This window comes from Malania oleifera, chromosome 4 (genome assembly GCF_029873635.1).
Source record: "Malania oleifera isolate guangnan ecotype guangnan chromosome 4, ASM2987363v1, whole genome shotgun sequence".
Lineage (NCBI taxonomy): Eukaryota > Viridiplantae > Streptophyta > Magnoliopsida > Santalales > Ximeniaceae > Malania > Malania oleifera.
The window spans coordinates 59,195,245-59,208,921 of NC_080420.1; the positions used below are offsets into that span (position 1 = coordinate 59,195,245).

The window sequence follows — 13,677 nt, forward strand, 5'->3', positions numbered from 1 at the left end:
GGTGAAGGGCTTGTGGTGAAAGGTAATTAGGATCGTGGAAGAAGCAAGTTCCGAAGTGGACCGAGTAACAATAAGGCTTGGTCCAATTCCAAGAAGAGGAAGGACATACGGTGTTTCAAGTGTGGGGAAAAGGGAAACATAAAATCAAATTGTCCAGAGAGGAGGGAATGCAGAAAATAAAGAAGGTTCATCATAATCGGCAAATGTAGTGGAAGAAGGAGACTCAGGGAGCAATGATGGTGACATGCTTTTAGTTTTATCCTATTCAGATGGTCTCATGGATTCTTGGATCTTAGATTCGATATGCACTTTCACATAACGCCAAACAAAGATTTGTTCACCACTTACAAGTTGGTAAACTCTAGTTCTATTCTTATGGGAAATGATGTTTCATGCAAAATTATCGGAATATGGAATAACAGAATTAAAATGTTTGATGGTGTGGTGAAGACATTATGTGATGTTAGGCATATACCGAAGTTAAGAAATAATTCAATTTCACTAGGCACTTTAGATTGTAGCAGTTTTAGTTACAAGTCTGAAAGTGGGGTAATGAAGGTGAGTAAGGGTGTTCTAACAGTGATGAAGGGGCAGAAAGTACCAAGGAATATCTATACGCTGCTAGGTACCATAGTTATAGGTGGAGTTGTAGCTACAGAGCCTAAATTGGATAATATCGTCTTGTGGCATATGCGGTTAGGGCATATGGGTAAGCGTGGAATGATGGAGCTTTATAAGAGAAATCTTTTGAAGAGGGTCAAATCAGGCAAGCTAGATTTCTACAGGTTTGCATGCTTAGGAAACAGAATATGGTGTAGTTCATGGCAGCTACACACAAGACGGAAGGAATCCTAGACTATATTCATTCAGATGTTTGGGCGCCAGTGAGAGTAGCATCACGAGGAGAGCATATGTATTTCGTAAGCTTTATTTATGATTACTCACGAAAGGTCTGGGTGTACTTCATGCGGCACAAGTCAGAGATGTTTGCCAAGTTTAAATTGTGGAAAGCTGAGAAGGAAAACCAGATCGGGAGGAATAACTAATGCCTCAAGATAGATAATGGAACTGAGTACATTGATTTGAGGTTCATGGAGTTGTTCGAGTTGTATGGCATAAGGAGACATTTCACAATACACATGACATCATAACAAAATGGTGTGGTGAAAAGGATGAACCAAACCATAACTGAAAGGGCTCAGTGTCTCCAGTTGAATGAATGGCTCGCGAAGAACTTCTGGGTAGAGGCAGTAAATATAGTGTGTTTCCTAATTAACATATCACCAAGGGCAGTACTAAATGGGAAATTTTTAGAGGAGGTATGGACAGACAATGCGGTAGACTACAACAGTTTAAGGGTGTTTGGATGTCCAACCTATATGCATGTTTCTAGTTAGAAGAGATTGAAACTTGATGCAAAATCAAGACGGTGCATCTTTCTAGGGTATCAAAAAGGGGTGAAAGGGTTCAAGTTGTGAGATTTGAAGACAGACAAGGTGGTGATCAGTAGAGATGTGATTTTCAATGAGAAATTCAAAGTTGCAGCGTACTTAGGAAGAAGAAAAGAAACAACTTCCGAAAAAGTGCAGCAGCAATGAGCATGTGGTGCCGGTCGAGTTAGAGACTCAAGGTGGAGATGATAATGTACATAACGCAGGGAGTTCTAGCTCAAGAGACTAGCAATAACTTAGTATAACTATAAATAGACCCAGATGCACTATCAGGCCACTACCCAGGTATGAATTTGATGATTTGATGTCTTATGCACTTATCACTACTAGCTACTAATTTTCAAGAGGTAGTGCACAGCCAATAGGAAAGTATATGGATGGGTTGGAATCACTGCATAAGAATCAAACACAAGAGTTGGTGGAGCTTCCTAAGGGGAAAAGGGCGATAGGATGCAAGTGGGTGTATAGGAAGAAAGAAACGATTTCAAAAAAAGAATGAGAGAAGTTCAAGGCTTGGTTAGTAGCAAAGGGTTACTCACAAAGGAAAGGGGTTGATTATGATGAGATCTTCTCCCATGTGGTTAGATACACTTCCATCAGGGTAGTGTTGGCATTGGTGGTGCATTATGACATACATTTGGAGCAGATGGACATAAAGACAGCGTTTCTCAATGGTGATTTGGAGGAGCTGATTTACATGGTACAACCAGAAGAATTTAGTCAACCTGGGCAGGAGTACTTAGTTTGTAATATGAAGAAATCACTTTACAAGCTTAAGAAGTCTCTGAGGCAATGGTATAAGCGGTTTGACTCCTACATGATCTGGATTGGCTACAGGAGGTGTGAGTATGATTGTTGCATTTATGTGAAGATTATTGAGGATGGTTCACTCATTTATCTATTGCTTTATGTTGAATACATGTTGATTGCTGCGAGGAATATAACTGAGGTAAATTAGTTGAAGACTTTATTGAGTAAAGAGATTAATGTGAAAGATTTGGGTGCAGCAAAAAAGATTCTTGGGATGGAGATTCGCAAGGATAGAGCTGCAGGGAGATTGTGGTTAACTTAGGGCAGCTATGTGGAGAGAGTGTTGGAGAGGTTTTGCAAGTACACTGTTAGCGAATCATTTTAGGTTGTCTACCGTCCAGTGCGTAAAGATGGATGATGACATTCATGACATGTCAAAGGTCCCCTATGCTAGTGCAGTGGATTGTTTGCAGTATGCTATGGTATGTACAAGATTGGATCTGACACAATCATTCAGTGTGGTGAGCACGTTCTTTTCAAATCCAAATCAACGACATTGGGATGTAGTCAAGTGGATTCTCATATACTTGAGGGGTACTACAGACTATGACATTATGTTCAGTAGGCAATAAAGTGATCCTTCAGTGGTAGGATATGTGGATGTAGACTATGCAAAGGACTTAGATGACAGGAGGTCTACCACAGGGTACATATTCACCCTCGTGGGAGGGCCTATTTGTTGGAGGTCCATGGTGCAACCACTTGTTGCTTTATCTATTACTGAATTGGAGTACATGACAGTGGCTGAGGCTGCCAAGGAAACGTTGTGGCTTACATGATTAGTTAAGGAGTTAGGTATTCAATAAGATGGAGTTTAGCTACATTGTGATAGTCAGAATGTCATATATTTGGAAAAGAACCAGGCGTATCATGCAAGGACTAAGCACATAGATGTGCGGTTTCACATGATCAGGGAACAGGTTGCTTCTGGTGAACTACTACTTGAAAAAATTCACACATCTGAGAATGCAGCAGATACGTTGACAAAGGTTGTTACCATGGACAAGTTCAAGCATTGCTTGGACTTGATCAATGTCACCAGTTGCTAGATGGGAGGCCTTCTAACCTGCTATGGATCTGCGGGTTATGCTTTCATATTTCTCCTAACGGGTGAATATTCACCAAGGTGGAGATTGTTGGAGCATATGACTTATATTGAGTGGAACACATACATAGGGAAAACATGGTGAGCAAGAACAAGGAATATGGGCTATAATAAAAAACTGTCGATAGTTTGGTTAATGGTTACATCAATGGTTTACCCTCGGGAGAAAATCGTCAGAGGCTTTAGTTTGTGCATTTCAATATCGGTATTAAACAAACCGTCGACGGTCTTGTTCGATGTTGGTTTAAAATTTTGAATTAGGAAGATCAGTAGGTTGGGGATTTGGAGGAAAAACCTTTGGGGATTGCTATAGGGGTACTTTAGGAACTTCCTAAGTCCTTTATATGTGTAGGGTTAGCATATAAATAATATTGTAACCCTTGTTTGATGATTGATAGTGAAAATTCAGTCGTTTGCTCCCATGGACATAGACACATTGTCGAACCACGTAATCTCTTGTGTCATTGATCATTTGTTTTCCTTTATTATCTGTGTGTGATTGTGTTTCTGTATTATTTATCGTTGGTTGTTGAATTGCACGATCCGAATTTTTTGCTACGCATTGATATTTTGCACAACAATCCTTTTCGCTTAAAATTTGTGCAAGTATTTGGTTGTCGTTCAATTGATTATTCAACATAATTATCTCCATTAAGTTTCCATTATTTAATTTACTGCATGATTTATTGACTTTGTTGAGTTTATGTCTTTATTTTTTTCCTTATTGCATAAAATCTAGCACACATTTTCTTTTTAACCTTCCCTTAAATTTGGACATATTAGAGTAGGCTTTTTAGGTATCTTTGGATATTATATTCTCAAATATTAAAGATCATAATTTAAGGTGATAAGTATTTTTTATTTTTTTGGTTAATTTTTTTCTCATTTTTTGGGTTCATTTTGTTAAAGTTTGAGCAATTTTTTCTTTACCATTTTTGCTTAAGATAAGTTAAGATGATTTGTCGCAACTATTATCCTTCTCAAAGAGGAATTAACCCATTCTCATATTAACTGATATTAATAGCCAAAATCTATTGTGATCTTTAAATTCATCTATGTATATAATTATTTCTTTAATTGATTTATCTCTGAGTATGCTTTCAATTTGGTACTAATTGCTATTTTTCAAACGAGTGCAACTCCTAATAGAATGTTTCTTGGTGCAAATGTATTTGGGTTATTATTGTTAATTGTCAAAAGTACTTGAGTTTTTTTAGATATTAATGAATTCATAGCTATTATCATTAATTGTCGAAAATATTTAGTGGGTTTTTCTTGGGTATTAGTGAATCCATAATTATCATCATTAAAAAGTTTTAGAAAAAAATAGAATTTAGAAAATTCATCTGCCAACTCTTTAAATAAATTTCCGAGAAAGAAAGTATTGAACAAAACATAGTATGCAAAAAAGAGTAGAGAGCAAAGATAGTGATTATTTATGACTCAATCTTCTATCACATTTTTTGATAATATAAAGCAATGTTCTATTTTTGCTTTTTTTTTTTTTTTTTAATGTTGTTTCGAGATCAATTCTTTTATAAAATTTTTGTTCTTGGCAAATTTCAAGTATGGCTTATCAGCATTATCGTCAAGTCAATAACTTCTCTTAGAATTGATTACGTGCAATGTTTTTTTAAATATTTTACTTGATTATTTATGATGTTTAACTTAATTTGTCTCAAACCTAATTTGTCTCTTAACTATTTCCATAGCACTTGTTGGATATGTCACGTTTTTTTTTTTATAAAAAAAAAAAAAAAACTTAATTCTATCTTATGAAATTTTGAAATTGAATTAATATGAGAAACTTCTAACAATTTTAGCCATATAGTTGACTTTTGTTTTTAAGTGTCAAATTTGTTAGCATGACTTAAAACATGTAAATGAAAAAAAAAAAAAAATTTAATTTTTTTTTCTTTTCTGTATGTAAAGGTTTAATTTGCAACTTTTGGTGTTGCCTTCTTTTCCTCATTAGAAATATAAGTTCAAATTTTTTTGATGAATAGAAACGTATGCTTGCAAGTGCGTAAAATTTTTAAATAATTGCTTAATAGATTTGAAGAAATAAATGAGAGAAATTTTCAATTGGAAAAAAAAATAGGTGAATGCTTCAAAAGTTACAAAGTCTGACTTTATGATAGAATTGATGAAACGTTTACGACCTTAATGACCTTTCCTTTTAAATTTCAACCTCTAAAAGGGGTTTTTGTTTTAAATTGTTTATTTCAACTAAGATCAATTCTATTTATATAAGTATTTAAAAGTTTTCTTCAGTAGTTTGAGAGTTTTCATTGTTTGTGTGTGCATATGTGTTTATACAATCTAAGGTATAAAAGATATTGGCAGTTTAATTTCACATAGGCTTACCATAATTTTTCTTCTTCATTTTCTATTAAATTATTAATGTTTTCCTTGTTTTAAGATCTAGATAATATTTTTTAAGCATGAGGTTTGCTTTAGACGTGGTTCACATTTTCTTGTATTTTCTATTAGATCAATTTCTTGACCAATTTATCTAATTCTCTAGAAATGGTAGGAACACAAATTAAACCCAATGAATCTTGCCATGATCGAAGATTATAAATCTACCTTCAAAACTCAACCTAGTGTTTTTAAATCTAATACAGTTGTCTTGAATTAATTTGCTAATTTTATGTTGTTCCTTATGTCTTATGTAACTTATGTAATAGTTTAATCATATTTTTCTAATATTGTTGAGGCAATTTTTGGTATGAATGCCTCAATGGATTCGAGCTCTATGACAAACCTCCTTTGGTTTCTTTAAGTATCAAATGTCTAGCAACTAAGAATGCACAAGGTCTCTAGAGTGGTGATCTGGGTGAACCCTTTGATGCTTTAGTCAATAAGAGAATCAATATAGAAATATGGAGAGCCCGAAGTTAATATGTTTTTTGTACAGGGAGATGAGACACCTATATTGACTTTGAGAGGTAAATAGTAAGGATATCAGATAAAGAAAGGGTAGAGTGGTGAATTGGAGGTGCTGAAGTATAAAGCAATGGAGTGTTTCATAAGAGCGGTTTCAGAGAAACATATTGAAAAATTTACTTGCTTGAATGTTTTAAAAAGTTGAAATTTTTTTTTGAATAATTTTCAAGTCACCTATTGTTGAAGAAGTCAAATGCAAGTATAGAACATGTGTCTTATTTCAAAAACACTTGTAGTTTATTTTTATTCAATAAGAAAGCTTTATGTCACTAGGTGGCTTTACAACACTTGGTGTAAAGTTTAAAGTTTATTATCCTAAAAAGGATGAAGGTCCCTAAACTATTTGTACCATTCCAAAGGAATAACATGAACCCTTTTTTTCTACAGTCTTAATGACATAATGAAGGTAAAATCTCACTGTCATCAATACTTATGAAAGAAGCTCAACTTTGAATAAAAACTTTCGAGAACACATTGAGGGCAAATATATCGCAAGTGCTATTCTCATCCTTCTATCTAATCTAAAATAAGGTGATTCTGGCATAGGGTCATGTCTATTATTTTGGTGTTAGTGATTCTAGTAAGGCACACAATTATTCATCCAATCAAACATGCACTTTATAAAAAACAACAAATAATCTCCATGATAACTAGTAAATGAATGATTGAGAAACTAGATATGCACAGAATAAACAAAATGTAGTAACAAAGTACACCTCATTTGAAGTACAACACACACATTAAACAATCATAGAACACATAGCATGCAAGTAAAAAAGAAAAAGGCAAACAAATTAAAACTAAAACTACGACTTGGATTTCATGAACAAGGACAAGGGAAACAAGAGGAAGAAAGAAGGATGAAGACACAATTAGTTAAAAGAGGGCTTGATCTCTTTAGATTCTAGTGGAGTTGCCAAACTATCAATTTAGATTTTGTAGGAGGTAACACTAAAGGGAAAGAGCGGAGGGAAAGGAATAATGAAAAGAGAACAAGTTGGAAAATTAAAACTATCGAATCAAAAGAGTGGAGTTGAAACTATATTTTTTTGGAGAGGAAAAACAAAGAAACCCTTAAAATGATCTATAAATAGAGGAATGAATATGAATTTGATTATGCACAAAGAAGGTTGTCATCAATCAAGCTTGTTCAGGATATTATGCTTGCCTTTGAGCACTTGTCTTGTATACATGAGATGAGTAATCATCATATCAATAGTAGTGTAAGTTTTATTCTTTGAATATAATAATGCCTCAGTAAAAAAAGGGAGCATGACTCCTCGACCAGTTTAATGTTTTTTATTACTAGAACTAGAATAGCATAGAGAGCTTTTTAGGTGGGGGGGGGGGGGGATGTTCATTAGTTATTGTAAAACTTACTAGCTATTTTGTAAACATACTTAGCCTACTTGTTTCCTTCGCTAAAGACATGTTTCTTATGGAGGTATGAATAATGAATTGTGTTGCGATACAGTTTATCACATGACTCTCATTTGTTCTTATGTTTGTTTACTGTTTCTACTTCATTTACATTTGATGGTTGTGAATTTGTTCATATGGTGAAACAGTGGTATACTTTTTGCTGACTAGTTGAGCTAGTGTACTAACATAGTGTTACACGACCATTCATAAGAAGTAAGTGTTCGACCCATGAAAAAAGTGTAGGCACCTTGTGACATCTACTCAAGAGTAGTTACCATCATTTTAAAAGAGGGAAATTTAGGAAGGAATTTAAAAAAAAAAAAAGTTGGGAGATGTGTTCCATTTGTCCTAATCACAAAATCAACAATAGTATATGATTTTCATAGCGATGTGGGTGGCCACAAGAAGTGAAAAGAAAGATATATTTTTTTGAAAAAGTATTTATTTGGATAGGGAGAAGCATTTAAAATAGAAGTCGAGAGGAAATATGGTGGATTTGTAATGTGTGTGTGTGTGTGTGCGCGCGCAAAAGGTGGACATGTGGAACATATCTCCCATATAGAATTAGACAAAATAAATAAAAGAAATTCGAGTCTTGAAAGTCTCTACCCTAGTTTTAGAGCAATATGTTGAAGGAAGGAGATGCACATTCATGAAAGAGAGTGGATCTTCAATTTAAGGTACATAAGAGAAGCTTAAAAGAAGCTGAAGAGAGTGGAGTGGGGTATTGATAATCTAAAGATTTATTCAAGAGCAACATTAAGAAAGAAATAAATCTTAATTAGAAAAAATGCCACATTTTAGAGTGGAGGGGGAGAACAATATGTAGGTGAAAAAAACCACACTCCTTTTGCTTAAATAAAAGAAAGAATCCACTCTTGAAATATTCTTCCTTCTGTCGCCCTTACACATTGCCCAGTAGAACTTTTGCCAAAAACAGTGATTGAAGATTCCTAAAGTTCCTATATGGTGTCGGCAAATGTGTTGTAAGCTTAAATATGAAGAAATAAAAGGTGGTGTTTGAATGAATGAGTTTGTGTGGAAACATGGGTGTGAGTGGGTTCATGTAAAGGTGATTGTATATTTGAGATTTCAAATTTCAAATGAGGGCATTCAAATAACTTTCTTTGGTTCATATAGTTGCATGGTTGGGCCAAAATTGAGCTATTGAAGATGAAATGAACTTGAATATCTAAGATGAAGTAGGTTTTAGCTTGTGATGTACGAGTGAAACTAAGTTTCAACTAAAATTTTTTTTTGGGGGATTGAAATGCAATTGAGTTTCAAACTTGCAATCTCATTTTGGAGTTGGGTTTCGAAATTGAGAAATTTTGTGCAACTATGTTGCTTTTCACAATTGCATTCCAATTTGGAAATGTGAGTATCAGTTTTGTAATGTGAGTCTCCTTCGGTTTCAATTTGAGATTTCATGTGTAAGTAGGTGCCGTATGAGTTTGGATTTGTGATGAGTGGAATTGGACTTTAATCATATTTCAATTTTTGCAATTTTGGGTTGAATTGAGTCATGATTTTGGAAATCTCTAGTATAATTAAGCATTGGTTTTCACATTGCAATTTTGAGGGAATTTGATTTCAAGTTAAGGTTATGAGAGGAACTAGATTTTAATTTGGTTTGATTTGCAATTTGAAGCGAAATTGTAATTCAATTTGGAATATTGATATCAATTAAGCTTCAATTAGGTGAGTTTCAAGTGAAATTGGAGGGGTTTTTTTCCTAGTGAAATTAGGTTTTAATTCAAAAGTTTGGTGTAGTTGAGTTTCAATTCTGAATCTTTAGATGTTTCGATTTTACTTATCATTGTGGTGTGTCACAACTGACGTTTCAATTTGAGTCTTGGACATGGTGTTGGATTACAAGGTTTAAATTGAGGTGATACAGTGGAATATTAACCTTTAATTTAAACTGTAGATATGAGATTGAGAATTAATTGTGTTAGTGTTAAGTTTCATGTCGGGTTGAGAATCAAGTATCGCAAAAGGGTGTGCATGGAGAAAGTAAAAAAGAGGTTGAAACATGGTTTTGAGGTCAACTGGTTGGATTTGATTGTGTAAAACAAGATTGTTCGAACCAAATGGACCATAAAATTAACAAATCCTTTATTCATAAAATACAATGCCTAAATTTATGAGGACTAAGAACAAAATAACAAGAAACTAACAATTTCTTGGCCCCAACTCAAAAAACTATTAAGTCATAAACTCATGAAAACTAAATAATTGCTCAAATGTACAACTAATTATAAATAAATTAACAAAAATCATGAATGCATTTCACAAATTTAAAAGATAGTAGAAAAAGAAAAAATTGAAGTAAGAAAAACCGAAATCTAAGCGTTTGGGGTTCTCCCAAACTAAATCCCAAAATTTCTCCAAATTAACAACAAAAAGCACTTCTAATCATTTAATGCAAATCTAAATTGATTATATTGACAACATCATGTTAACTTGAGCTAAAATTGGAAGAAATCAAGAGTAAAAATAGAAGAGAATGTAGATAGAATACCTCATATGTCCTCTTATATGGGTCAAATTTAATGAAAATCTTGAAAATGGTTATAAGGAGCTTCAAAGGTCCTCGTCGATTCCAAAATCGAGGTCCAAAGGTCGTTCAAGAGAGGGGAATACAAGAGAAGATGAAACTCGTAGAGGGATGGGGTCTCAGGTCTCATGTTTGGAGAAGAGGAGAGAAGGAAGGAAAGTTTTCTTTCTTTTACCAGCGCTTTTGTATCATTAATTTTTTTCTCCCAAAAAAACTAGAACTCAATTGAGTAACCATTATGCGAGCTCTCTTTAGGAAATCGAGTAATAGTTATGTGGACAGACCCATACAAGTCTAAGTAGGGGAGCTTCCACTCAATTGACAAAACTCTTATTAGGTTTTAAATAACATTTTTTTTAATAATATACTCACTCAATTTGCATTTGTACGAGATCTAAATTTAGATCAATAAATTTGAGGTGGCTATTTGAAAATAAAAAAAATAAAAAAAGATGCAAACCGAGTGTAGTGAAAAGCTATCTTTTTTTTCCGATGACATAAGAACTTTAGCCACCAACAAGCCCTTCGGACCCCCTAGTGCGGCACTAACCTACGGATTAGCGTCCTCCCCCTAGGTCTCGCTGATTAGGTAAAGTCCAGAATGCGGACACGGCTTCTGTGCATCAGTTGAACGTTCAGTCAACCCGACCCCCGGGACATATCTCCATTACCATCCACGATCCCCGCTGTCTCATAGAAAACTCTCACTATCCACAGTCCCCGCTAACTCATAGAACGAACTCTCACCATCTACGGTCTCCGCTGGCTCATTGACTAAGTTCTCACCATCCACAGGTACCGCTGGTTCCGTAAGTGTATCTATTTGAAATTGAACCTCCAATACTCATTTTTTCATGCTGATAAATAAAAATATTAAAAAGCAATCCTAAAAAAATAAATAAAAATACATTATATATAGAGCCTGAACTCTTAGATGACCTTAAATCCTTTTCTTTTTTTATACAACAAATTGCTAGTAGTAATAAAATATAGTGACCATAAATGTTGAGTCCTCAACTAAAATATTTTTTTTTTCATTTTTAATAGTATTATTCCAAAAAAACTAGTTGTCAAAGTACTAATATATTTTCCGAAAAAATTATTTAATTAAAAATATAATTTTGTCAAAAAACTCCAAATAAATTTCTATAATTAGCTATACGACATTAAATTAAAACGTATATAGCCTTTGAAACACATGGCAGCATCAGAATCTGACACATGTATGGTAAAGCAGAAAAGGACATAGTAGCAGAGGACAAAGTGAGGCGGGCCCTCTTCAAAGAGATAAGGTTCAAGCGGCGTGGGGTGGCACCTAGTGGCAGTATGTGCTGGCCATGTGGCATCATGCTGTCCATCCGATTCCGACCCCCATGTGAGGATCCAACGGACAGGGGAGTACCTCGCTCGATGAATCTTCCGAGGCTGGTACCAACTTATAATGCCTGGTGCTGGGGCCCGCCAGCCCAGCCTTTTAAGAGGAGCAAGGGACAAATTTTGGAATAGGGAATGTTTGTGTGCAATGAAGGCATACGGTTGTTGGTGTACTTGCAACGGATCTTGCGAATTCTCACTCTGCCGAGGGTTGCAAATAATTAATTATGAACACTATACGGATAAGCGACAGCCTTTATAGATTAACGAAGATAAAAGTAAAAAACGTAGACCATACTTAAAAAGTCAACCTTATTTGAATGCCTATTTTTTAATTTTATTTGGATCAAAAATTTTATTTGAGGGAAAAAAAATAATAAATGAATAAATATTATTTTTTATTTTAATTTATTTATTTTTATCAATTAATATTAAAAATATTTTTTTCTATTATAGTTAAGATAAATATTAATTATGTATAAAATAATTAAAATTTTATTCATTAATTTATATATTATTGACTTTTCTTCTTAATTCTATTCATAACATAGCACAAAACAGTAAATTTTCTTATATAAATATTTTTCATTTCCTTTGAATTTTACAAATTCTAGGGGAGGCTTTGATATCCACATAATTTTTTGAAAAAAAAAATTTTTTTACAATATTTTGCAGACACAAGCTTGGCATGAATTTCATTATTATTTCAATAAATGAAATATAAATATTTTTAAACTTAATCTAAATTTAAGTCTAGTCAAATATAATTAAAATTTGATGAATACATATCTATGTGTGCACGCGCTTTTCTTTTTTTTTCAAAATTTGATGAATATATTTGAACACCATAAATTTTGCCTCTATTTATAGGCAGTATAAAGGGGTGGTATGGAGCATTTGTCTTTTCCAGGTCATGATTTTTTTTTTTTTTTTTAAGATTATGGAGTATTTGTCTTTTTAATGTGATGAATTTTTTTTTCTTTTTTATTTTTTTTCCCAGTTTATACAAGGGAGAATATGAATGAATTTTTTCTTAATTTAAATTTATTTTAATTAAAAATATTTAAAAAAAGTTCGGATGAAACTTTATTTTCAGGATTGATGTGTCCAGAAAAACACTGGATGGTCCAGTATTTTTTTAAAGAAAATACGCTGAAACATCCATCATTTTTTTAATAAAAGACGCTACTCCAAATAATATTTTTAGTTAAAAATATTATTTGGAATAACGCTTTTTGCAGGAGAAATAGTAATAGTCTTTTAATGGAGTATGCATGTTTGAAAATTAACCCAATGACTTATGATAATATCACACATCAAAAGACTAAAATAATAGCCTGTGAAAACTCGTGTTGTTTGGTCGGTAAAAGTAAATTGTGGAAGTGGTTGCCTCACCTGCTAGTGGTGTGCAAAGGCATTGAAGTTGTTTTTTTCTTTTGTTTTTTGCTTTTTACTTATTTTGTGAACTATAAATTGAAATATTTTTAATATATTAGGGATTTTTTTAAATAATATTTGCTATTGCTGCTATAAATAGCAAATTCATAATTGTCCAATTTTTTTAATAATAAATCTCTTTATGTTACACTAATTCCTACTGATTCATGAGCAATAATTTGAAAAGAAAAAATCACCAATCATAAATCGTAATTAGGAGTATTTAAACTTATTGCTGTTAATTTTAACTCCTAAATCTTTTTATCACTTTCAATAGCTATGAGTGTGTTCTAAAATTTGTATAATTTACTTCAAAATGGATTCACAACTTGTTTATGAATTCGTCATGTAAAACTCTTTTGTCATGTCTGGTTTGAAGAATGAAGCAAGATAGGACACGAATATAATGAAACTTCAAATGAAGAGTATGACAAAATCAAGTGATAAATTTGATTCCATTGTTCTTAATTCTATTATATTCTTACGTACTGAACATGCAATTTTAATTTATAATGGATAAGGTTCAATAAAGATTGTCGTGAACTAATTACTTCCTTCTAATTTTTATC

At 33.1% G+C, this 13,677-nt stretch overlaps 1 protein-coding gene across 1 annotated transcript in view; it reads right to left on the minus strand.

Moving 5' to 3' along the window:
- Positions 1-10,565, minus strand: part of LOC131152838 (alpha,alpha-trehalose-phosphate synthase [UDP-forming] 6) — a 35,311-nt gene extending 24,746 nt beyond the window's left edge. Inside the window, exon 1 of the mRNA XM_058104730.1 lies at positions 10,262-10,565. The gene's annotated coding sequence lies outside the window, so the exon portion shown is untranslated. The remainder of the gene's footprint in view (positions 1-10,261) is intronic.
- Positions 10,566-13,677: the final 3,112 nt, after the last annotated feature.